This window comes from Lepidochelys kempii, chromosome 11, assembly GCF_965140265.1.
Source record: "Lepidochelys kempii isolate rLepKem1 chromosome 11, rLepKem1.hap2, whole genome shotgun sequence".
Lineage (NCBI taxonomy): Eukaryota > Metazoa > Chordata > Testudines > Cheloniidae > Lepidochelys > Lepidochelys kempii.
This window is the reverse complement of record NC_133266.1, coordinates 57161612-57188125: the sequence shown is the minus strand read 5'-3', so window position 1 is coordinate 57188125 and position 26514 is coordinate 57161612. Positions and strand designations below refer to the sequence as shown.

Genomic DNA, 26514 nt, shown 5'->3' with positions numbered 1-26514 from the left:
ACTTTAATTCTGGCATTTCCTAACTTTTGAATGTGCTATTGTGCAATCTGAACAATGTTCTTCTACTGTCGGTCTTTGTGTGTGTGTGTGTGTGTGTGTAATATATTGTTAGATGTGTGATTATTTTCTATTAGAGCTCATCTCACCTCACACTTTAACAGCACTATCCTGCTATCCTTGTAAGTTGCCCTCACCCATAAGGCTAACCAGTGGGAATAATCATTGGAGGGTGAGTTGCAGAATCAGGCCCTAGGGCCTCTGTAGACTATTTTAGGATTTTCTTTTTAAATCAATTAACCTATTTTAGGTCTGCTCCAGAGATGCAGGGGCCCAAGATGCTGTCTATTAAAGCCATGCAGTTTTAAGGTTTGTCTAGTTCCAGAAAACACAACACCAGGCCTCATTCTCAACTGCTTTGCCCTTTGTTCGTGGGTGTAAAATGGCCATAGAAGGGACAAAGCAGTGCAGATTCAAAATCTATTATCTTTATATTGCAGAACACATAGCAAAAGCTGATTCTGGCAAGAAACAGAATTAGTAAGCAACAGGTGGGTGGATCAATATGCTCATTTTCCTCCACTATTTCCATTTCAAGTGTCAGCTTCCCAAAATGTATTTAATTTGTACTATAAATTTCGATTCCCAAATTGCTGCCATGCTGCTCAACAAAACAGTCTCCATATACACTTTTAAGAGGAAATATTGCACAAAACCCTGCTGAAAGCAGGGGCCCTGCATAAAATCTGTTGCATCTACATTGGCTTCTGGATCTGAAATAAAGTGGTAAGTGTTTGTCTGCCTGGGTCCAACGATAAATCAGATGCAAACCCCTTGCTATTTATCTTCAGCCACCAAGTCTACATCGGTGCTCATCCAGCAGCATCAGCATGCTGACAGTGTTTCTGTGGGCTATTTATCATTGTTATGATAATATCCCTATGACTCATATTCAAAGCCCACTGTTAAATGGAGAAATCCCATTCTGCCATTCCTTAAAAACAAATTATTTGTGATATCTCCTGTAAATGCAATAAAAAAAATTACATCAAGAATGGAAGCAGCCCTTTGTAACATGCAGAATACGAGCATCAATGGAAGCAAAGAAGGAATCAGTCTACGGGCTAGAGTGGAACTAGCCCTGCAGATGCACAAGGAGAGGGACAAGATGTAGGAAACCTTCTGCCCTTTGCTTGTCTGCCTGGGGGCTACTCAGAATCCCAGTCCAAGTATCAAAAATGCCACAGAGTTAATACTAACTAAATTCCCCAAAAGGAGAGTGCAAGGGTGGGTCATGACTTTCACACCCTTTTTACACCAGCAACTGAGCTGGACCAGAGAGGGGTGTGGTGGGGAGGGGGAGATGTACTACATTACTGCAGCCAGTAAAAGGACGCAGCAGGAGATAATGCTCCTGAAGGTATTATGACCAAGTCAGCTGATCTCCTCCAAGGCAGGGCAGCTCCACAGTCCGACCTTACTCAGAGGTACATGCCACAATCTTCTCCTATATCTGCAAACTAGAACTATACCTCTAGCACACGGTGATCCTACAATGAAATACTGTCCACACACCCCTACACACAAGATCTAGTGCAGCTGGTTCCCTGTAGAAACCCCAGAAGTTAAGGATTTTTCCTCAACTTTGGAGCGTCACAAAGTTCAGCCAGCCATGTTAGCCCTGTCCTTCATCTTCTAAGTTTTATTAACAAACTATATTGTTTCCTACTATTTCCTGAGTCTGATTCTCCACTGCCTTACACCTGTGCCAAAAGGAGTGGAAAGTAGCTGTCAAATGCTACCATTCTGATCTGGTAGCTTTCTGAAGTGGGCAATGGGGTGGAGAGGGGAAACACACAGACCCACTGACTTTAAAAACAGACTAGGAAAATAAAGCTTTTCCAATAGGAAATTGAAAATCTAACATGGTAAAGAGGAATAAGAGTGTCTTAATTAGCAAAATCAAATGGTTCATCTGTGATCAACACAAATTGTCATAATAGTAAAAAAACCTTAAAAGAAACAGTCCAGGCTCAAAAATCTACTTTCTGCCCTTACTATGATAATAAAGAAAAAGCCTCCAAAAATACATTACCTACCCATTAAAGATCATTACTCGCCCCAGGTGAGCAGCGTTTTACAAGGTTGCCAGGAAGCAGGATATACTGCCATGGCTTTATTTCTAATTGTCCATTTGATTACTCTTGGAATGTGATAAAAATGGCAAATAAATATTAATCAATGGATTGTAGAATTAAACATGTTATACTTACAAAACTGTTACAGCCTTCCAATTAGTTTACGGTTGTAAAACTATACCAACACTCTTTGACCCCATCCACATACTGACATAAGGCTAAATGCAAAATTTTCCTTATTTGGAGTATATGTGCTTGAAGCAAATAGATCAACTTCAGCTGCATTCCACACCTGCCCCTCTTCCCCTATTCTCCCCTTTTCCCTTTCCCTCTCACCCCTTTCCCTTCAGCATCTTCTCTCCCTTTGCTTTTCTTTCCATTTAGCTTATCCCCTAACTAAACCTATTGAAAATAAAATCATGGTGCTAACATGATATTTGCTGCCTCATCACTGTCCACTGTGTGTGTGTGTTCTACCCCTTCCCCCACTCTGTGGCTGTCTTTTCTATTTAGACTCTAAGCTCTTCAGGGTAGGGACTGTTTACTACTTGTGTCTGTACAGCACCTAGAACAATGGGATCTCCAGGCTCTACCATAATACAGACAATAAATCATAAGAACTGTAGGTTTTTGCAATGGATTTTACATAATACTAAGAGATAAAGCCCACTGCAAAAAAATCTACGATTCTTACGATTATTTATCATTAGGGCCCTACCAAATTCACAGTCCATTTTGGTCAATTTCACAGTCACAGGATTTTAAAAATCATAAATTTCATGATTTCACCTATTTAAATCTGAAATTTCATGGTGCTGTAATTGCAGGGGTCCTGACCTGAAAAGAAGTTGTGGGAGGTCACAAGGTTATTGTAGGGGGGGTTGCGGTACTGCCAACCTCACTTCTGCACTGCTGCTGGCAGCGGCTCTGCCTTCAGAGCTGGGCAGCTGGAGAGCAGCCACCGGCAGCTGGAGAGCAGCGGTGGCTGCTAACTAAAAGCCCAGCTCTGAAGGCAGAGCCGCTGTCAGCAGCAGTGCAGAAGTGAGGGTGGCATGGTACGGTATCGCCACACTTACGCCCGCGCTGCTGCTGGTGGGTCGCTGCCTTCAGAGCTGGGCGCCCCGCCATCAGCCGCCGTTCTCTGGCCGCCCAGTTCTGGTCAGCGCAGAAATAAGGGTGGCAATACCGTGACCCCCCCCCCCCTAAAATAACCTTGCATCACCTCTGCAACTCCCTTTTGGGTCAGGACCCCCAATTTGAGAAACACTGGTCTCCCCTGTGAAATCTGTATAGTATATGGTAAAAGCAAACAAAAGACCGGATTTCACAGGGGAAGACCGGATTTCACGGTCTGTGACACGTTTTTCATGGCCATGAATTTGGTAGGGCCCTATTTATCATCTGTACTATGAGCACAGACCATTTATCATCTGTACTAGGAGCTAGGGTGACTAGGTGTGCGGTTTTGAACCGGAATATCTGGTCAAAAAGGAATCCTGACATCTCTGCTCAGCACTGCTGATCGGGCTGTTGAATGTCCGGTTTGCGGCGTGGCACAGCGCGGCACCATGGCCCACGCAGCTGCCAGGTCCAGAAACAGCTGGCGTGTCTGGCTCCTAGCCTTAGAGACTGCCGCAGGGGATTCTGCAGGGGAGGGACTAGCACCAATCATGAGCACTCAGCAGGCGGCTGTTGAGGGGTTGCGTGGTGTGCACCTCTCCCGCTGCTGCCTGGCCCTCTTCTCCTCGCACCCCTTGTGTGGCTGGGCTCGAGCTACAGCGCGTGCCCTGCTGTGAACTGTGGTCTGTCTGTCGCCCCATCACCGGCGCCCAGGAGTTCAAGGTATGTGTATCCTTGTCTCTGAGTGATTGGAATGGGGCTGCACCCCCATCCCCCTCACTGCATCCCTCCCTGTCCAACCTCCTACCCTCCCATCCCCCGTCATTGCATCCCTCCCCCGCCCCATCCCATCCTGCTCCCCACACCTATCCATCCCATCCCTGTACCATTTACAGCACTCTCCCATCCATCCGCTCCACCTCCCAGAGCCCCTACTCCATGTCCCTCCCCACCCCACAGCCCGGCACTCCATTCACCTCCATACACTGCTGCACTCCCATTATGTCCCTATACACCCCTGTGCCCCACACATCCTCATGCACCTGTAGTCTTCTGCCTCCCCCTGTATCCCCATCTACTCCACATACCCCCCACATCCCCTCCTCTCTCCTTCACTGCCTCCTCACCCCCACCCTGCTCTCGTCCTTGGCCTCTTTCCCTCCCTATCCTCTCTCCTCCACCCCTGCCCCATCTTTTCCCCTCCAGTCAACCCTCCTCCCTTCCCAGCTGCGTGATTTAGGCAGCCCCTGGACAAGTGTATGACAGTGTCTCTGTGTAGGCAAGTGTGTGCATGCATGCATTGTAAGAGACTGTGTGTCTTTGTGTAGGGAGGTGTGTGTATTGCCGCATGGGTGTATACCTGTGTGAATAAAATTTGCAGCCTAACTCTTTGACTTTTATTCCTTTTGCTGGCTTGCGCACAAAAAATTGATGACATAAAATATGTGTGTATTCATTTAATAAGTTTTTAAAAGAGAAAGGAACTCTAAAAGAAATGTATTATTTCTTAAAAAGTGAATGTTGGTGACTAGTAATTGCAGAAGAGCCAATCTTTCATATATTTCTCCTCACCTTTGTCTAGCTACCTGATAAACTCTTTGTTGCAGACTCTCTTTTTATGTGTATGTCCAGCACCTACCACTCTGGAGCCATGATCTTAGTTGCAGTCTCTAGGCACTAAACAACAATTGTAATAATAAATAATGTTGAAGTATATGCGTTAGTGCGTGCTAAATGTATACACATGAATACACGTGTGTATCCACATGTAGGTGTGGGAGTCAGTTTCTACAGATTTATTTATATAGGTATCTGGACAGGTGTGCATTTCTGTGGTTGTGCTCTATGGATTTGTATTTGGGCTTCAGGAGTGGGCCTTTAATGGACCCATTGCAGCTGTGATAATGTGTGGTCCTAGTTCCACACAAAAAATTACAATAACTTTAGTGAACAAAAAACATGGAGCTGGTTACGAAAAATGGGAAGAGGGGAGGGAAAGTATCATGAAAACCTTTGTGAAATTTCATTTTTTTAAAAATTACCCTTTTTGACTATTTTGCTGCCAGCTCTAGTGTCCTGTAACAAATGAAACCTGAATTTAGCATAATACACCTGGCAAAACAATAAATATTCCTGTTTGGGCCTTGCAGTGAAAATGAGCAAGTGAGAGAGGGTGGGGAGAGAGCAAGCGACGGGAGGTGGGGGGGAGGGAGTAAGCAGGAGGTGGGGCCTCAGGCAGGGGTGGGGCCCCAGGGAAGGGGCGGGGCAAGGGTGTTCAGTTTTCTGGAATTAGAAAGTTGGCAACCCTATTAGGAGCACCTACAGGCCCATTGTTCTTGGCACTCTACAGGCTAAAAGACACCACTCCCTGCCCCGCCCTAAAGATTTTACAGTCTAAATAGAGAAGACAGACAATGGGCTCAGGGGAAGGGAAACAGAGTGACCAATTCAGATGTCCATGGCAGACCAAGATTTTCCTTAACTTCAGACTCCAAGAGTGGAACATCCACACCTCTTTATTAGAGGGTCCTTAGTTTTGTTGACTTTTCTTTTTTAGCATGTTACAGATCGAGCTGGAGGAGGACAGAAAGAAAACCCACAGATTTTCTCACAAGAATATGACACACTGTGTTCTCCTCTGTCAGGAAAGGAGGCAGTTTTCCAGCAGATAATGCAGAAACCTAGCCTGAGGGACAGAACTATTAGAATTAACTAGATGTTCAATAATTAAGGAGTTTTATAGGCTTGCCTCTTAAGCTTTGTAACATGCCAGGCATTCATAAAAACTTTAACTCTTCCTCTGAACTAGTGAAGGTTTCTAGTAACATTAGGGCTCACCTAATGGTAAATTTAATACTGAATTATAGTAGAATTCCTGCACAAGTCCCAATTACTTAAATACTAATTTACAAATCCTAAACTTACAAATCCTAATGCGTGCTAGTACCTGCACTTTGACTCCTATTAGGCCCAGACCACATTATTATCCTCGAAATTAACATCTGGTGAAGATTAATTTACTTAAGTATTTATACCATGTTCATACAGTTGTATCTGTTTAAGACTGATGATTGGTTAACGTTGAGCCTTTGACTGGTGATGACTGACCCTCAAAAGTTTGAAGATCAGATTTCATTTCAGGTGTGCACTCAAAGCTCTTGTTGCCTGGCTTAACTCTCTGAAAAAGGAGACTGAAAAATGTTATGAATGGCTCATGAGAACATAACCTGCTGTGAAACATTCTACTTCCCATCAGGCCGGAAAATAGCTTGGTAATAGACACTCTCACAGCATTTTGGCACCTCTAGTTCCAGCCGAAACATGGGCAAAGCTATATAACAAGTGTGAAGGGTTGGATCACAGAAAACCCCTTGGGAACTGCCAACTGATGTGCCTAAACTAACTCTGAGCCTGTTTTCCCTGGCAGTTTGGGACTTCAGAACCTTAACTAATTTGAGCCAGACATGCTAGCCTGCTACAAACAGATCCCGATCTGAGCCACATCCCCTAAAAGCTGCAGGCTTAACTGAAAACAGCTTAAGAAGTGTTCCTGTCTCCAACACTCAGATGCCCAGCTCCCAGTGGGGTCCAAACCCCAAATAAATCCGTTTTACCCTGTATAAAGCTTATACAGGATAAACTCATACATTGTTTGCCCTCTATAACACTGATAGAGAGATATGCACAGCTGTTTGTCCCCCCAGGTATAAATACATACTCTGGGTTAATTAATAAGTAAAAAGTGATTTTATTAAATACAGAAAGTAGGATTTAAGTGGTTCTAAATAATAGCAGAGAGAACAAAGTGAATTACCAAGCAAAATAAAATAAAACATGCAAGTCTATGCCTAATACAGTAAGAAAGTGATTACAGATGAACTCTCACCCTCAGAGATGTTTCAGTAAGCTTCTTTTACAGACTATCCTCCTTCTAGTGTGGGTGCAGCAATCACTCACACCCCCTGTGGTTACTGTCCTTTGTTCCAGTTTCTTTCAGATATCCTTTGGAGGTGGAGAGGCTCTCTCTTGAGCCAGCAGAAGACAAAATGGAGGGGTTTCCTACGAGCTTAAATAGACTTTCTCTTGTGGGCGGAGACCCCCTCCTCTCTCCTATCCAGAATCCAGCTCCAAGATGGAGTTTTGGAGTCACATGGGCAAGTCACAAGTTTGACTGAGTTCCTTAACAGCCAAGCCACATTCCTGGGAAAGCTCAGATGTGGATTGGTGTCTCCAAGTTCATTGTTAGCTTAAGTGTTTCTTGATTGGGCACTTACTGAGAATAGTCTTTTCTCAGGAAGCTGACCAACTTCTTCACTGAAGCTGCTTAAAATTAAACAAGTACATAGCCAATATTCATAACTTCGAATACAAAAATGATGCATGCATACAAATAGGATGAATATATCCAGTAGATCATAACCTTTGCAGAGATACATTACATGGCATAGCTAGCATAAAACATATTCCAGTTATATCATATTTACTTTCATAAGCATGTTTCCATAAAGCATTATGGGGTGCAATGTCACAACAAGGACTATCTATGGGGGTATGACAAGTACTTCAGAATCTTCACAGAGGTCTGGGTTTCACTGTGTAATTTGGTAGTTGTTCAGGAGAGGTGGAATACTTTTTTATTTCTAGTTAAGATATGTTATTTCTTCATTAAACTAGCTTGTTGCTTAAGCCAGTGGTTTTCAAACTTTTTTTCTGGTGACCCAATTGAAGAAAGTTATTGATGCCCTCGACCCCACGGAGCTAAGGATGAAGGGTTTAGGGTGTGGGAGTGGGCGCATCACTGGGGCAGAGGGTTGGGGTTCAGGGGTGAGGGCTGCAGAGTGGGGCCAGGAATGAGGGCTTCAGGGTGTGGGAGGGGGCTCTCGGCTGGGGTACAGGCTCTGCCGTGGGGCTGGGGATGAGGAGTTTGGGGTGCAGGATGGGGCTCTGGGTTTGGGGGGGCTCAGGGCTGGGGCAGGGGATTGGGGCATGGGCTTGCGACGTGGGCTTACCTCCAGCTGCTCCCGGTCAGCGGCGCAGCAGGGGTGCTAAGACAGGCTTCCTGCCTGTCCTGGAACTAGCCAGAAGCAGGTCTGGCTCTTAGGGGGAGGTGCGCAAGCAGCTCCGCGCAGCTCTCACCCGCAGGCACCACCAACACCAGCTCCCATTGGCTGGGAACTGACCAATGGGAGTGCAGAGCTGGTGCTCAGAGTGGGGGCACACGGAGCCCCGTGGCTCCCCCTGCCTAGGAGCCAGACCTGCTGCTGGCCACTTCTTGGGTGAAGCATGGTGTCAGAACTGATTGGGACTACTAGTTTTTACTGGCCGGCCGCCAGGGTCCTTGGGTACTGAGCAAGGTGACCCAGTGCCTTGCGTTCTGCAACCCAGTACTGGGTTGTGACCCAAAGTTTGAAAACCACTGGCTTAAGTAACCATAACCTTTTTTCAGACCTGTAGAAGGGCTCTGCGAAGCTCATCTCTTCTACCAACAGAAGCTGGTCCACTAAAAAAAGATATTACCTCACCCACCTTCTCTCTCATAAAAAATTAAGACACTTTTTTCTATCCAAGGCTGACCTTGCCTATTCCAGTACAATACAGCATAGTCAGTGTAAGAGGTCTCAAGGCCGCAAAATGGCCAGTGAAGCAGCTTAAATAACGTTTTTGGAGTGGGAGGGGTAGGGAAGGAAGAGAGCAACACAACTCAGAAACAATAGCAAAGTTATCAACCTGCATTTCCCTTTCAAATGCAGCCACCTTCCAAAGCTTTAAAAGGACCAAAATATCCTGGAAAGCAGCTAAGTGTAACAATGATTGATGAAGTGTTAAAAAAAAATTTAATGTCAAGTACTTCTCTAATAATTTTTCTCACTGCTTATAACAACTTCTAGAACTTTTGAGAATAAAAATCTCTCTTCTAAGGTCCTATCCTATATTGTACTGAGCACCTTCTACTTCCATTTACTTTAATGGCTGAGAGTGGGACTGCACATCTCTCAGGAGCAGGTCCTAAATATTTTATCCTTCATCATGTGCCCATATACTCACTTTTTTGGTAGGGCTACTTGTCAGTTTTGAGTTCCTGGCATTAATTTGTTTAAAACACTGAAGCATTTATTCTGGGACTGTGAAGAAACCCACATATATCATCGGTTATATGTGGACATTTCTAACCTATAAATCGGGGAAAGCAGGTCAAAGTTTAAGCCCACAGTCTTACCAATACTCTTCAATATTCAGAAATATTAGAGAAAATTTAAATGAGCGTTAATACCCAGAAATCTCACTTAAGAACTAGTACAGAGACTTGGGGTAAAATCCTGGCCCCAATGACATTAATGGGAATTTTCCAATTGACGATAATGGGACCAGGAATTCACTTTTAGAATATACTAGATAAAACTTTTATTCTCTGTTAAATATAGTTTGTTTACATGCAGCTATCAGAGAATAGCTGAACAAATGCAGCTGCTGACAATTACTTCTAGGCGCATTGATTTAAAAAAAAAATCTATGTTTATTTGCGCGTTTTCTCCAGATTTTCTTTCACCCCTGCCTCAGTCAGTCATCCACAAAAATACAGTGCTGCCTTACATAGCTACATATTTCCCATGTTTAGTAACTTAACTCTACAAAAAATGCACTGCATGTGCACAGATGATTTTTAATGAGTACTAATTCATTCAAACAAAAACCAGTTTTCAATGAAACAGTTCAGGGCACATCTCACCTCCATGACAACTAGTTCCTTGCCAAATTTTATCTATTTTTGCACTGCATCTGTTGTTGGAGTCTAGGGAGGTTGGTTTGGTTGGAGGGTTTTTTGGGGGGGAAAGAAGGGGTTAAAGTCACAAAATTCATTATAGTTTTTTAAAAAAATAATGGAGTATTCTTTCCCTCCCTCCCTCCCTCCCACCTCCATCCCCACCCTCCTCTCCTCATACTCAAGTACAGCTTAACTAATTTTTTGTTCAGATTTTTTTTTAAAGTCTCATTTTTGGGCATAGACCAAGCCAGGAAATTTCAGTCCAAAAGGTGAACATTTCAGAAAGTTATATGCACATCAGAGCAGGATTACAATGGAAACATTTATGTGCCCCATCTAAAATGATAATTGCCATTATAATGAATGTAACAGCATCAGTGCCATCTCTGCTATTGCCACATTTCTGAGGAAGATGCATATAACACATGGAGTTTAATTTGACTTTATGTGCATACGCACATAAACTTTGTTCTGCAGTGAATCTACACATAGCTCGGTGGGTGGATACTGCATATAAAAATCAGCATCACACAAGGGTATACTGAGTTCATACTGTGTTTATTGCTGGTTACATAAGTTAAAGCTGAGTTCACTGGTATAGTGGGAATAGTAAGCTATGTGAGAGGTTTTATAGACGTAACTTTAGTGCCTTCATGACCAAAGATAGAGTCTGCTTTGCAGGCAGCTCCATCCAAGAAAAGGAGTGTGTAGGAATGTGGAAGGGAAACTCCCTTCCACTCCAGGGGCATCTCTTCCAACCCCCCTGGAGTGAACACACACATACACACACAGGAATAGTACAATGAATATAGGAAAATGAAATATTTATTCACAGAGGGATAAATGGAGAAAAAACAATAGAGGAAGATGTAGGAGTGGTAAAACAGGGTTATACTCCACACGAAGCCCCATGGGCTCAGGTACCACAATATGAAAGGACAGGCACTAAGCAATGCATCTACACCCAGAGTTCAGGAATCCTGGGCAGGGTTCCAGTCTGGCAGGGAGTTCTGGGTGCTCCTGATCATCTTCGGTATCAGTAAACTTTCCCCAACAAACCCCACAGGTGCCCTCTTTTGCTGCTCTCTGCAAACTCCTCCAGCCTCCCTCTTTATTCCCAATGCAAGGTTACAAGCCCCAGTACTCATGGCCCCCTACACCTCTTGGCAGCAGTGATACTGGATCCAGCTCTAGTTTCTCCTTCTTGAGTGATTCCTCCCTGGCACGGTGTTCCCACTGGCTCCTGTCCTTGGGCTTCCCAGTCGGTCGCTCTGTCCCTCCCAGGCTTCGGGCTGGTTCTCAGCTGCTTCACTATATGAGGGTCTGCTTGCTGTAGTCCCCCCTGCCACACGTGCGCACACACACAAACACACACACAACCACTCTTCCTCTCTCCACACCCTGCACTAATCAGCACTTCCTTTCCCTTACAAGGTCTGAAAGGGGCCATGCTCTCTAAACCTAAAGAGGATTACGCAGACACATGACTTCTATCCAAGATGTAGAGTTTGTACATTTTGACAGAAGATACAACCACTGGACTACCATCTGCCTTCAAACAAACTAGAGTCTCAAACTCAGGCTGTGAAAATATTGTATTTTAATCTTATTCATCTTGTCCATTGGGGAAAAATTATTTACATTATGCTATTGAATGTTCTTGTTAGCAGAATGGCTACTGCGGTCACTGTGATATCAGTGAATGCTGTAGGGCTGCAAAGTAGTGGTTTTACTTGCAGCTGGAATATTTGCAGACAATCATTATACTCTTTTATGCTTTGATATTTCAAGAATCCCCCCCCCCATCATCATCATCATTTTGGGACAATGCCATTAAGAATTTACAATCTTGAGGGAGTGCAGAGAAAACTTTAAAAAAGGTTAACCTATCAGAATTACACCATTTTGGGTGACATGTTCAGTCCAAGTTAGCCCTACAGACACCTACTTTGCCTGTAAGCAGTCATTGTAGCAACCTAGCTGGGGTTTGTTTAAATATCAACTCAACTAGCAAAAGTCCTCTTAAAAACTGATTTACCTGTTTTATTTCCTGCCTACACTTAATTTCTGTTAAGGTGTCCCACACTAATACTCTGTTCTATCAAGGTTCTTCCCCCCAGCTAAGAGAAAGTAAAGAAACTAACCAACTTTGGACATAACCACTTTTTCCTAAACAACTCCTTTATACTCTCCCTACTCAGTTGCAATATGAATGCATGTTATTTCACAGGCCTGATTCAATGTTCATGGAAATCAATGGGAATCTATACACTGACTCCAATAGGCACTGGATCAGGTCCTGAGTCAGGAGATGGAGACTACACTAGTGTTGTTCTGTGGCCTGCAGAAGCTCTAGCAGGAAACACCAAACACAAATGCACTTGGTCCCTTCCTCTCCATTGACTATTGGCAGCAAAATGCCTAGAAATCTGAACCTGGTCCAAAGCACAGATGTCTTAAGGTTTGCCTACTTGAGAACACTCAGGCAAGTTAAGACTAATTAACTAAAAGTGTGGGTATTAAGCTAAAGCGAACTAAGACCACTGTACTTTTGAATGAGATCATCCACACAGAACTTAAAGTGCTTTAACTTCACACCTTTAGTTAATTCATCTTACCTTTCCTGGATGTCCCCATGTAGACAAGCCTTTATAGAGGGGCGTCACCAAAAGTGACTAAACAGTGGAAACTGTACAAAAACTCCAAAACAACCTGCAAAGGGGGAGGGCGAGAGGGGGGAATGAGTTTGTCTATTTTTTTTATTTTTTGCTCCTTTGTCTGGAAGGTTTGCAGGAGGAGTTAAGATTTTGGGGGTGCTTTAATATTTTTCTTTAACCTTAGAAATAGCAAGAATATAAACTCTTGTCATCTCTGCATTTCTCCCAGGGGTCTCAGTTAAACAACCCACAGATGTGAACTAAAACTTTTGTTGATCTAGTGGAGGTATAGAACCTTTAACAAAGATTGCTTCTTCCAACAGTTTGAGAGTGTTTTAATGGAACAGTTTGAACTGAACATAAACTGGGAAGGGAAACCCCACCAAGAGTTTCAACAGTCTGAATAAAAAAATACATTTTCTCTTTCAATTAATCAGGTTTCACTGTATCTATTGTCAAACACCTGTACATTCTCTAATCATCCATAAACCACTCCAGGAAAAACAAGGTAGGTGAGACCCAAATTTCTAATGTAAAAATAAGAAGTAGCAGTAGACATTTAAAAACAAAATTTCACGTTCTCTTCGCACAACATCAAGAACCAAGACAGGACACAATCCCAATTTTTAATTCCCTCTGCAGGTCCTCTCCATGAAGCAGTTCTACTTAAAATAACTTTTATATCAGTCTTCCTTAGTCCCTTTCCTTCTTACAGGTTTCTCAGAATTCCATTCATGCTGTCATTTTCCCCTCCTAAAAGCTTCCCAGCAATCATTCCGGCCTGCTGTTCTGACCAGCTTTTGGAGAAAAAGAACAAACTGTGCAAAGGAAATGAAGCAATGATAGAAATTAGAAATATAAAATCCTCTGTTAGGTCATCTAATCCATTCCCTGAGGGTCAATGGAGGTTAGTTCCTCTACTAGAACTTTATTCAGTTTCCCAAACAATGGGGTTTTTCACCCCTTCCCTTGGGAGATTATTTCACAATGCAATAGATGTAAATGTCAGGAAGTTTCTCCTGATGGTCAGCCTACATTTTCAAGCTCTTAGATTTATCCCAGAATTGTGTTGTGTTTAATAATTTAGTTTGCATTGATCTGAGTTGGAAAATGCCCAACAGCGCACTATCAAAACTACACTACAGGTAGTGAGGGCCCGATCCTGCAATGAGCTCAGCACAGGTCAATAAAAGTTGTTCTTCTCAGTAATAGACTTTTTAAAAAAAAAACAAACAAACAAACAAACACCTTCTTTAAGAGTCTAAACTGGCCTTTGAAATAAAGTTTATCTGAAGCCAGAGTTTAATCACGATTATCTGACAAGAGGTTTCACATGGTTTTCAGTGTTCCAACTTTCTCATAATATCTTGTGTTCTTATTAATGGCCCAGATCCTAGGGTCAAGTAATTATGTGAGAATCTCAGTTTTAAAAAGCAAGTTTCTAGCCGTGATGGTTGTGAGGGAAAGCACGAAAACATGACCAGAGCATAGAGGTCCAGAACCCACAAGACAAATAAAGGTTTCAGAGTAATAGCCATGTTAGTCTGTATTCGCAAAAAGAAAAGGAGTACTTGTGGCACCTTAGAGACTAACCTAAATAAAGGAACCTCATATTTACTGTTTAAAATCTCATGATTTTTAAGCCAATCATGATTTCTTTGCAGCCAAACTCATGAATTTTAAGCGCTTGATGTTGGCAGTATTGGTTGTGCCCCTGGTCTGCACTGACCAGCCTCACGTCAGCTAACCCAACACGAGACCATTGTATCTGAACACAGTATAATCTAGGCAAGCCCTAAAATGGCACTCTGCCTTCCTTCCTCCTGCTATTACCGAGGGCTCCTGCACATGATGTAAGGGAGCAGAAGCTCTTACCTCAAACCAGGAAGTGAAGGCAGGGTCTGGCAGCCCGGGGGTAAAAGTCTATCAATTAATCAAAGCTTTCAATTGCAGTGATTTGCAAACGCAAGTCGGGAATTCACATTTTGAACTCTGGTTCTAGTTGTTTAAAAAAATATGGCGCTGGATTCTCAGGTGGCGTAAATCAGCTTACTTCTCTGGCCCACGGAGCTCTAAACAGGGCTAACCTCTGCAGCCGGCTCCTGTCTGCAGTAGTGGGCATGGCCATGATGCCCATTCAGCAGGACATAAGGCCCAGCAACCAAGGAGAGCCTGAGGATCAGTGGCACAATCACAGAAGGGAGCAGAAGGAGAAGGGACTTTTTCCTCAGGTTTTTAAGCATTTTGTTGATGACAGCTGCCCCTCACTGCAGCTAGAGAACAAAGTAATTCTCATTGATGGTCATCCCAGCTGTCATATGGGTTTGTCCCACTGACTCAAGGGGAAATTTCATTAAAATCCCAAAATTCATCCGTGTAGAGGAGCTTCTTACACTCCCTGCCGCAGACCCCCCTAAACATACAGTGTGACAAGTATCCCATGCTGCCATTAGTGATGGCACCCATCCAATGCATCATAACTTGTAGAAGAGCATGCCACACAGCAGCCCTCCAATTCAAATTTCTCCACACCCTCTACTTACCACACCCCAACCAAGCATAATTAGAGGTAGCTACACACTGGGGAAGATGTCACTGCTCAACGATTTTTCCTGACTATATGCCCACACCCTCCAATTCCACAACACACTCATAGCTTTGCTCCTCTCGGGACCAGTAGCAAAAAAGAGGCCTACATTTGTAATGTAAACCACTACAAGATTATACTCACTGGCCTACCACAATCTGCCCTCGAACACAGTTGTGAAGTCCCAAATTGCATGAGATTAACTCAAGGCAGAATTCAGCTCGGCGAATCTAGTTTTGTGGTGATTTGCATTCCCAATGCACTGCAGATTGTGGGGGTGTAATAGGATTGCCAACTTTCTAGTTCAATAAAACCGAACACCCTAGCCCCACCCCTTCCCTGAGGCCCCGCCCCCTCAGGACAGGGGGTTGGGTTGCAGGAGGGGGTGAGGACTCTAACTGGTGGTGCGGGCTCTGGGGTGGGTTCAAAAAAAGAGGGATTCAGGGTGCAGGAGGGGTCTCCGGGCTGGGGCAGGGAGTTGGGGTATGGGAGGGGGTGATGGCTCCAGCTGGGGGTGTGAGCTCTAGAGTGAGGCTGGGGATGAGGGGTTTGGGGTGTAGGAGAGGGCTCCAGGCTGGGGGATGGGGCCGAGGGATTCAGAGTGAAGGAGGAAGCTGTAGGTTGAGGTGTGGGAGAGGGTGAGTGCTCTGGGGTTGGGCCGGGGATGAGGGGTTTGGGGTGTAGGAGGGGGCTCCAGGCTGGGGGGGGGAGCTGAGGGATTTGGAGTGCAGGAGGGGGCTGCAGGTTGAGGCAGGGGGTTGGGGTGCAGGAGGGGCTGAGGGCTCTGGGGTGCAGCCAGGGATGAGGGGCTGAGGGTGTGGGAGGGGGCTCTGGACTGGGGCAGTGGATTGAGATGCAGGGGGTGAGGGCTCTGGGTGGGGGAGCGGGCTCTGGGGTAGGGCCAGGGATGAGGGGTTTCAGGTGCAGGAGGGTGCTCTGGGTTTGGGGCGGGACTCGGGGCTGGGGCTCAGCATTGGGGCAGGAGCTTACCTCAGATGGCTCCCAGTCAGTGGTGCAGCGGGGGGGCTAAGGCAGACTGCCTGCCTGTCCTGGTATCGCGGTGCATGCACCTCAGAAGCAGCCAGCAGGTCCAGGTCCTGGGGAGGGGGAGCGGGGAAGGAGGCGCCACAAGCCGCTCTCGCCAGCAGGCACCACCCCCCCAGCTCAGCCAGTGGGAGTGCAGAACCAGTGCTCTGGTCGGGGGCAGCACGCGGAGCCCCGTGCAGCCCTTCCCCCACCCCCACCCGCCTAGGAGCTGGACCTGCTGGCTGCTTCCGGGGTGCAGTGTGGTGCCAGGATAGGTAGGGACTAGCCTGCCTTAGCGTCACAGCACCGCCGACCGGACTTTTAATGTCCCGGTCAGCAATGCTGAGAGGAGGCACCAGGGTCCCTTTTTGACCGGGTGTTCCTTTTGAAAACCAGACACCTGGTCACCCTAGGATGTAACCAAGGACAGAAGATGGCCCCAGATATACAGCAGTCATGTCCTTAAAAATCCATTACCATGATTAGACTGTCTAATCCAAGAGCAAAGCATTCCATTTTTTGAAGCATTCTAGTGCATATCATGTCATTGTGTAGCAGGATATACTAAGCTTCTGTTTACATTACATAAATTGTTTGGCTGGGAACAGAAAACAGTGCAAAAAAATTTTCCCAAGAGTTATTTTTGTTCTGTATTTACAGATTAGCACCATTCAGTGTCAATGACAATACTGTTCTCCCCTTATACTCCTGCTGCACAAAACCGACAAACTCTAGATTTACAGCACTGGCATTTCTCAGAGAAATGTCACTGGGAATGGGGGTGGAGGAACGGAGGGAGGTTAGACAGGCTTCTTTTTTTACAAGTAGGTGGTTTTCAAATAAAGTCTATGTAAGGTCAAATTTACCCCCTAGATTTTGGCTTTACTAGTATTTCATATAACAATAGTATATAAACCTTAGTCTAAGTTTTCTCTCCAAGCCTAGCTGTTGTTGTTCTTATTACAGTAGCACTAAGAGGCCCCTACCAAAATAGTGGCCTTATTATGCGAGGCACTATACAAACACAGAGTAAAACAGCCCCTGCTCATATGATCTCACTGTCTAAACCAGGGGTGGGCAAATCCCGCGAATCCCTGTCATGTAATTTGGGAGATTAAAATTAGGGAAACTAGCAGTTTCTTTTGCAAATAGTTATCATCAGCTTCTTTCAGTGAAGTCTCTAACAGTGCATTTTTTCAGTATTCATCTTGTACTTGTATATTGCCAGGAAAACAAATCCTTTAAACCCAATCTGCGATTTAGCTTGATCGAAATACGTAACAGCATTTTCAAAGCACTCTCAAGATGCACTATAACATCAACTGACCGTCTTCTTTTTATTAATAGTCCAAATAGAAGCTTTTATTAACTCAAAGTGCTTTAATACAAACAGTATGAAAGTCTGAACGCTTGAAGGATTGTGTTGTTTATGTCATACTTGCAAAGTTTCTCCACTCTCCCCACATGCCGGATCGGTAATGACAAGATGAAGGGAAAGAGGAGAAAACGTTGAAACTTCCCCTCAGCTTTAGGGACTGACCGTGCTCCCAACTCTTACAGCAAGTAGTAGCCACTGGGACTGTTAGAAGAGCAAGGTCCCACTCGCCATGAGTAAAGATGGCACACTGAGATCCTCAGTGAATAAATGAACTAGAATAATGAATCCTCCATTGTTGATTTGATCAACATTTACAAGATGAGGAGCCATGATAATTAAACCAAAAAAAGTTTCTTTTTACCAATTTAGATAAAATAGTTAAAAATAGTAGGATAAACACCAGGGGCCAAATTCATCTCTAGTGTAACTCCATAGGTGGCAACGGAATGTGGGTTGAATTTGGCCCATTGACTTCAACTGGATAGTGCAGATATCATCAGTAAGCAAGCTCAGGTGAGGGTGCTGGTTCTAATCTCTCAGACTCCGTCAGTTTAATGGTCATTTTAGTCAAAGAAGCACTACATCAATGCACAGATGACTCAGAATGAAAAGTGGACCATTTTAGGGACTTTGGCCTAATGGCACAAAAGGAATTATGTGCCTTAAGTCCCTCTTCTAGGTGCCTGAGTCCCAGATTTGGAATCACTGAAATGCACAAAACTCCCACTGAACCCTAAATCACTCTCTGCCTAAGTTTTCAGAGTAAAAGTCCACGAGGCACCTACGTTTCTGCCTCTGGGCATGCCTCCCTCTCGGCATTCAGGTGCCTGTCTCCTGCCTAAGCACCAGAGCTATTCATAACCCAGGGAAAGATAGGTATTTGGCTGCCTAAGTCAGGTGCAGGGCCCCATCCAGTAGGCTTGGTCAGAGGGTACCTACTGGACTGGGCCCCTCAGATGTGTTCACACAAAACAACCAGGGGGTGCAGGGTGCATGAAGCTGCTGGGGCTATATCTACATTATAAACTCTCTCACTCTCTCTGGCCCAAATGACTCAAAGAAAAAGAGAGCACACAGACATACGAATGATTCAGTAGTCTGGAGGTCAGAGGATTTACCTGGAAGGTGAGAAACCCAGGATCCAGTCCCCCTGTTCAAATGACTCTTTTCTTATTTATCCAGAGTGTAACAGCTTCAACAGGAAAGACTGAGGGTGCCCCACGTTACAAAATCCCATAGCAAAATGGTTAAGAGCACTTTCCTAAATGTGGCAGATCCTTGTTCAAATCCCGTCTTCTCCTAATCCCTGCTTCAAATTTACTCCTTTTACCTAGAGCTGTCCATAAGACAACAGTTCTACTTCACGACAGCTTTTGATGTTTGTTTTCATTCTGGGGGGAAAAAATCAGAAGTTTTCTCTAAACAAAATTGTGTCAAAAACGTCGGGTTTCGGCTTGCTCTCGCTCTCTCTCTAAAGTGAACAGAGTGTCCTGGACATCAGTAACCTTCCAATCAAAATCTTTGTCAAGATCAATCCCTCTCTGCAAAATGTCTCAGTTTTGATGAAATAGATTAATTTGATTTGACAAAAATACATTTAGTCAAAAGTGTTCTGACTACCTCTTCTCAGCCTTTTGTCTGCTCACTACAGTGGCTTTCAGCAGTGGGAGACTCATTTTTAAAACTCTGGGCACCAGTGTCCAACAGTCCCCAGCGCATTGATCAGGACTGTCAAAATCCAGGATATTTAAGAAACCCAGGATATTTCAGGCCACATTGGGACAGAAGGCAGGGTCTGAGTCAATATACTACTGTACCAAGTCTTGATTTGGGGAAATTAACTTCAAAGCTATAGATACTAAAATAGGTTAAAAGTGACATTATGTGCTTGTCAAAGGTCCAAGAAGTCAGGAAACAAAACCAAAATCAAAAGACACATTTGATTTGATTCTCTGAAGTGAATGCTTCTGAGAAGCCCGGAAATGAAGATTCTAGCAGGAGATTTGTAAAATTCCCTTTATGACACAGCTGCATAGTCTTACTACACAACAATAATAATAATTCCGGAATAGGGAAAAAGAGAGTCCAAAAACCAGCAAGAACATAAAAATTCCAATAGAACTGGCTGACTCATGGGATGGAATCATTTTGGCTCTGCCAAAGAAAAGGATATTTCTAGTAATTGACTTTACTGAAACTGTACAAAACAATGAAGCTCGAGAAGTCATTGCACTGAAAGTGAAGGAATCAGCTGAGAATATTTAAAATCCCAAATTTTCATACACACTCCACTGAAATATGGCTGCAGTTACTGACTACTGATCAGAAGCAGTATCCAATCCTTCTTCCCTTTCTTGTATTATCAAGATGGAGGGGAAAAATCCCCTTACAAAACAAAACAAAACAAAAAGTATCACTCAGACACACACCAAGCTAATTTTTGAAACAATTTGTTGCTATTGCAGTAGGTAACGATTATATGTCACACTTATGATTATTATGTAAACATCCCAGTAACTTCACATAGGTTAGCAGACAAGATTTTCATGACATGCTGTAAAATGTAGACTATACAGAGAATTTAGCTGCAGATATTGAGCTAGACGGGATGGGGGAGACAACAAAGAATTAGAAGTCCAGGACAGAATCTCACCCAAAAAGAGACAGACAGAATATGACATCCTGGATGCTGGGAGGGGCCTGGGAACAAATAAAGAAACAAAAGTAAAAAGTATGCATATGATTATTCTGATTAAATTTGTTGGTGCAAGAGCCTTCACCTCTGAAGACTGTGCTATCTCTCGGTCTTGTAGATGCCCTTTTCTCTCCGCTGAAAAGATCTCTGCTGCCTTGCCTGTACCTGTGAGTTTGTCACTCCCTGTCATAAACATACAGCTAAGGGTAGCATAAAATCCCTCCTTTACCTGTAAAGGGTTAAGAAGCTCAGATAACCTGGTTGGCACCTGATCAAAAGGACCAATAAGGGGAGAAGATACTTTCAAATCTGTTGAGGGGAGGTTTTTGCTTTGTCTCTCTCTGAGACAAAGAGAGAGACCAAGCAAGTAATCTAGCTCCTACTGAATGACACATCTAACTTACAGAAATAGTAAGTAATAGCAAGGAAATGCGTTACAGTATCTTTTGTTTTAGCTTGTGAATTTTCCCTGTGCTAAGACAGAGGTTTATCCCTGTTTTTTGTAACTTTAAAGTTTTGCCTAGAGGGGAATCCTCTGTGTTTTGAATCTTATTACCCTGTAAAATTACCTTCCATCCTGATTTTACAGAGGTGTTTCTTCTACTTTTTTTTTCTTTATAATAAAGTTCTGTTTTTTAAGAATCTGATTGGTTTTTAGTGACCTAAAAACCCAAAGATCTGGTCTGTGCTCACCTGGTTTACCTATTTGGTTGGTAGATTATTCATAAGCCTCCCCAGGAAAGGGGGTGAAGGGACTTGGAGGGATATTTTAGGGAAACAGGAACTCCAAGTGGTCCTTTTCCTGAATCTTTGTCTAACTCACTTGGTGGTGGCAGAAGTGCCCATCCAAGGACAAGGAAGAATCTGTACCTTGGGGAATTTTTTTAACCTAAGCTGGCAGAAATAAGCTTAGGTGGGTCTTTCATGCAGGTCCCCACATCTGTACCCTAAAGCAGTGGTTCTCAAAGCCGGTCCGCGCTTGTTCAGGGAAAGCCCCTGGCAGGCCGGACCGGTTTGTTTCCCTGCTGTGTCCATAGGTTCGGCTGATCGCGGCTCTCACTGGCCGCGGTTTGCTGCTCTAGGCCAATGGGGGCTGTGGGAAGGGCAGCCAGCACATGTGTGAGGAGAACGGAAAATGTGGGGAGGCACAGAACGCCTGGCACGGAGAGGAGAATGGAGGACCATGTTATGGGGGACACGAACATAATCCTTGGCTAGGATAACTGACACTTGCTGAGGATCTGCCCTATACCTTAGAGATGCAGTAAAACAACCTAGGGTAAAATCCAAATGAGAGTTTTGCCATTAGCTTCAATGGAGCCAGGATTTTGAGGCATAAGTCAGTGTGCATTTACAATGCATTTAAGACATTTTATTTCTCTTTGCAAAATAATTAAGATTCTCGCAATTAACTACTGACCCCTGTAATTTCAGGAAAAATGGAACTTTCTATTTTTATGTCAAGATAAGAATATTAAAACAGACAAGAAGAGGAGGAGTATTTGTAAAAAGAGGTAAAAGCAGCTATTTAAAGAACTACTGACACAGTCTGGAAAAGGTTGAAATATTTAATCAAAGCCCCATTAAGTCACCATGCAAGTTCTCTCCCTTTGTACCTGACCATTGAGATATCTGGTGCACAGAAAGGTTTCAGCCTGCATACCCAACCTAGTCAGATGTTGTGGCAGCTTCATTCAGTGATGTCAACATCCTGGGTTTGTGATGTTATCACTGCATGGTGTCTTCACTGAATGGACAAGGCAGGAGGAGAGAATGAGGGCTTTGATTAACATGCACATACTTTGGGCTTAAATCATTCCCCGCTATGGAAAAGTTGTAGGAGGAGAAAAGTCACTCAGCAAAGTCCCAATTTTAAGCTTGGTTTTACCAAGAGAGATGGTGTCATGACCCTCTAAATTCACAGGTGCCCCATGATGCACAGGGAAATCCACACAGCTCAGGGTGTCTACCAAGCCCTCTGCTCTATCATCCTGGTCCTCTTTTCTTCAAGATAACCCATACACCCCAAAGAGCCATGCTGCTACTGCATGCCCTCCCACGTGCCTCTGCCTTACTCACTACTATTCCCATGCAGATGCTACAAGAGTTAATAGTGATGGCATTATGTCCAGCAGAAGTTTCACAGGACTGAAGGGAGATGCTGCTGCCTAGACCAGCTGTCCACCAGCTTCGCCCTCCCCTCTGGCCAAACAGCTCCCTCCCGCCACCCCAGCCTGTGAAGTCACAGGCAGGCTGGTAACAAAAAGGAGCTTGCACGACCTATGTGTGGGAACAATGCCACAGGCTCCTCTATATCACCTCCTTGAATACTTGCTAACCATTTTTTCCTTCCCTCCACATCTCACAGCAGAGGGTGTGATGTAGCCTTATGTAAGGAAGGCACCCAGACAGAAATATAGACAACAAAGTTCTCTTTGAGCAAGCTATAAATCCCTCATCATATCTAGTCATCTAATTAAGCAGTAAGGCATGGGAGGAAGTAGCTTTCTGGGGGAGAGAGCTGCAAACCTCTGGTGCATTATACAGCACAAATCAGACTAAGAAAAAGAAAGTAATACAGAGAAATCAACAAAGAGGAAAACATCAATCACTATTATCATAAAGCACACTATGAAGCTTATCTTTAAAGCTAAACAACTATTTAAGAAGGGCAATAATCGTCCACTAATGCAGTGCCTGGATTATTTTATTGCTATTGACCACTAAATCATTGCTTAATTTAAAAAAAATGGGGGGGGGAATCCTTTAGCATTCACTATTTATTACCAGACAGTTTAAAAGCCCTGTAATGTACCCAGCCATCTAAAGTCATTTCACAAGGATATTTAACACATTTAACAGATTCCAGACAGCAGAAATTTTGATGAAATGGTCTGCTCTGGCCTTCTTCTAAAAGAGATCTAAGAGGATACTTGCAGTTAAGGCAAAATCTTGAAAAATATTTAAAAACTGTCTCTTTCCCACATAAAAATTTTTATTACATCACCCACCTTGTCTCCCACATAAAAACAGACTATTGGTTATGCCCCCCCGCAACCATAAATCTAGCTTTGGGCAACTCAAATTTTGAATGATACCATGATGAGTTCCCTAAACAAGGTGTTAAAGCCTTAGTTAGCAGCCAACATACTGTGGCAAAATACCAAAGGCAGCAGTGTTAAAATACACTTGAGAGGAGTAGGAAATCACCACAGTTGTTACCCAAGTAAAATCTGGTCCATAGACTAATTAAGCAAAGAGGCAAGGGTTCCTAACTATAAGAATAGTCAGCAGCGTAAAGACCCGTGAGCTGCATAGCACATGGAAATCTATTCTCCAGCTTTATCCTCTTTCATATCACCCCTCCTCCAGATTCACATTCATCCATTAAATTACTCTACTGAAGCATAATAATCACACCAAGGTAAGCAAAATTAATTCCAAGCCACAATTCACAGTCTCGGCTAACAAAGCCTACAATTATGGGCGGAGGGGGACGACGACACAATTCTCCGTAAATGAAGTGCACTGCAAATTACCCCCACAATAATGTTTTAATCTGTATAATTGCAAAACACTGCATTAATTCAATGGTGCAGCTGAGATTTTACAAAACACACAAAATCCGAAAGTTTAAAGTTGAGGTTCTCACAAATACTATATGCACTAGTACACATGTGGTATTTTCCATGGACCAAATCCTGAAGTTCTTACTCTATGGATCCAGTCCACATTGCTGATCAATTCCCTCTCTCATGGAAGCCTGGCAATTGCAGGTATACAACACCTCTCATGATGTGGCCCTTGTTTAAGACAATTGGAGTTTTGCCAAAAGACCTGAAGGATTCTGAATAACTTTTCTGCCTTAATATAGTATGGGTCAAATCCTACTCCGATGCAACACGCCAACAAAGTGAAGATAAACAGAGAGGCTGGCCTGTGAGTCCTCTCTGCAATTAGATGTACTGGCATAAGACAAGATTCTGCACTGTGGGCTACCACAACAGTGTGGAGTGTACTTTTTTGCTCCTTTGAGCAGGAGTGAAGTGCATGCCAACCTGTTGGTGGATAGGAATCATCGCTGATTGTCAAACCTGCCTGGGTGTACATGCATGCCCCTTTTCCAGCAGGCCAGGCTCCTTGGGATGTAGCATGGGCTCCTCTTGATTAGCTGGACACACTTCCTGACATATTCTTTTTCAAAAAGAGATACTTCTACATGGCTGCTTGTGAGAGAGAAGGTGGCCTCTGCTCTTTCTTTCCTCTTCTAGGTGCCTGTCTACACACAAATTGCTTTAGTTAAACTGGTGTAAACCTCTTTGTGGACACACTTATATTGGCTTAAAACTATTTATGTCTATTTAGTTTGCTCCTGTTACCATAAATCATGTTTAAAGTCAATTTAAGATTGTCCAAAACACAAAACTCTATACTGATTTAACTAAATCAGTTTAAAATCATACCTTTAATTAAACTATTGTGTTTAAACCAGGCCTTACACATCAGTACAGTGAAGAGAAGGAGTTAACCCTATAAAATACATGCAATGTTTGCAAGTTATTTTGCAGTGGAAGTCATAAGCTTGAATTTCCACCATGATTTTGCATTGCCATAGTTTATTGTATTTCATTTCCTGGTGTTTTTGTTTTGTTTTTTTGCTATTTATTTATTCTTTAAATTAAAAAAAACAAGTAGTTCCACTTTGAAATAAACATTGAAAGGGTTACCAAATTTAGCTCCACTACCCTTCAATACATGGAATTTCCATACTCCAGATTTACACCACCATACAGCAGAATTTGGCTCATGAGGTCCATTAAATGCAAAATGTGATATGAACTTCAACATAGATGTGCCACATACATATGCTATGATTTTTGAACATATAATCATTTAAATAAATGGAACGGTGTTAGCTGCAACATGTGGCTATCCAGATACACTGTGCATATACTGTTATCCTTGCATACACCTGAAGAACTGTACGCTCGTGCTATGGTTTGTGATATGCCATTTGTGGTGTACAGTATCGCTACCAGCCTGAGAACAATATGGATTACAGACATTCTGCAGCCCATGTCACACATATGTTTATGGATTGCCGCACACCTGGGCTATGACGTAGGCCAGCAGTGGCACTGAACGACACAAATGGTATTTCACAGATGGATCGTGTCTGTCACTTAGTTACCACTTCAGCAACACACCGCAAAATGCTGCTGTGCAAATTAGAAAAGCAATTTTTATTCTCGTTAGCCATAACACGTAATGGACCAAGACAGTGAATAGAACATTGATTATATCACTCCTTCCATAATCTGGACACTTCTAAACAAGATACTAAATGCATTTTCATTACAACATGGTTCTGAGTTTATACAAGCGGAGAGGTGCTTATCTTTTGAGATGTGAGAATGTTGCTCAGAGGAAAATAGGTGGTTCTCTCTTTACATAGCAAGAAATGTGGTAGCAGGGATAATTTCTCCTATACTGCCAATTTCTTTTTGGAAACTAAGCAACTTCAGAGAAAGCATCTCAAGTCCTCGTAATGGATGTCCTCTCACAACATATTGCAGCTCCTTTGCCAAGCAGCAGCAGATTTCAGGTCCTTGCAGGAAATTTTCATGTTTGGAGGAGAAATCAGGGATGTAGAGTCAGGATATTTTCTTAGTGTAATTTGTTTATTTTACAAACTGTACACAAGGGTTGTTTCCTTGAGCAGAGAGAGTCATACACTGCACACAAGCAACTCCCTTTTGCAGAACCTTCAGTAAGGCACCACAGTCCCAACATCTAGGAGCAGCTCTCTTGGGCCTCTGTCTCTCCCACACATTTCTGGGATCTCACTACTTAACCACACTGCTCCCTGTTCCTCCCTCAACCTTTGGGCTTTTCACCTGGGAAAACACCTAGACCAAAGCTGTCTCAAGATGGCCACAAAAGGCCATGAAAGGTGAGCCTGGGCATCAACCCTCCCTTTTGTGCAGGTGTTTCACAACACAAAGGAACCGCAGAAGAGGTTCAACTGCCCAGGCCAGGGAATCCACACAATTCCCTTAACAAGTCTCTGGTTACAGAGAAAATTTCATCCTCAGTACTAATACCTCAACAACTCACAGCACATGTGACATTACCAACTGTCACCATAACACTA

The 26514-nt window shown here is 43.6% G+C and overlaps 1 protein-coding gene across 1 annotated transcript in view; it reads right to left on the bottom strand.

Moving 5' to 3' along the window:
- The window catches only part of PLCL1 (phospholipase C like 1 (inactive)), a 308929-nt gene that overhangs the window by 260698 nt on the left and 21717 nt on the right, over positions 1 to 26514 (bottom strand). The window lies entirely within an intron of this gene.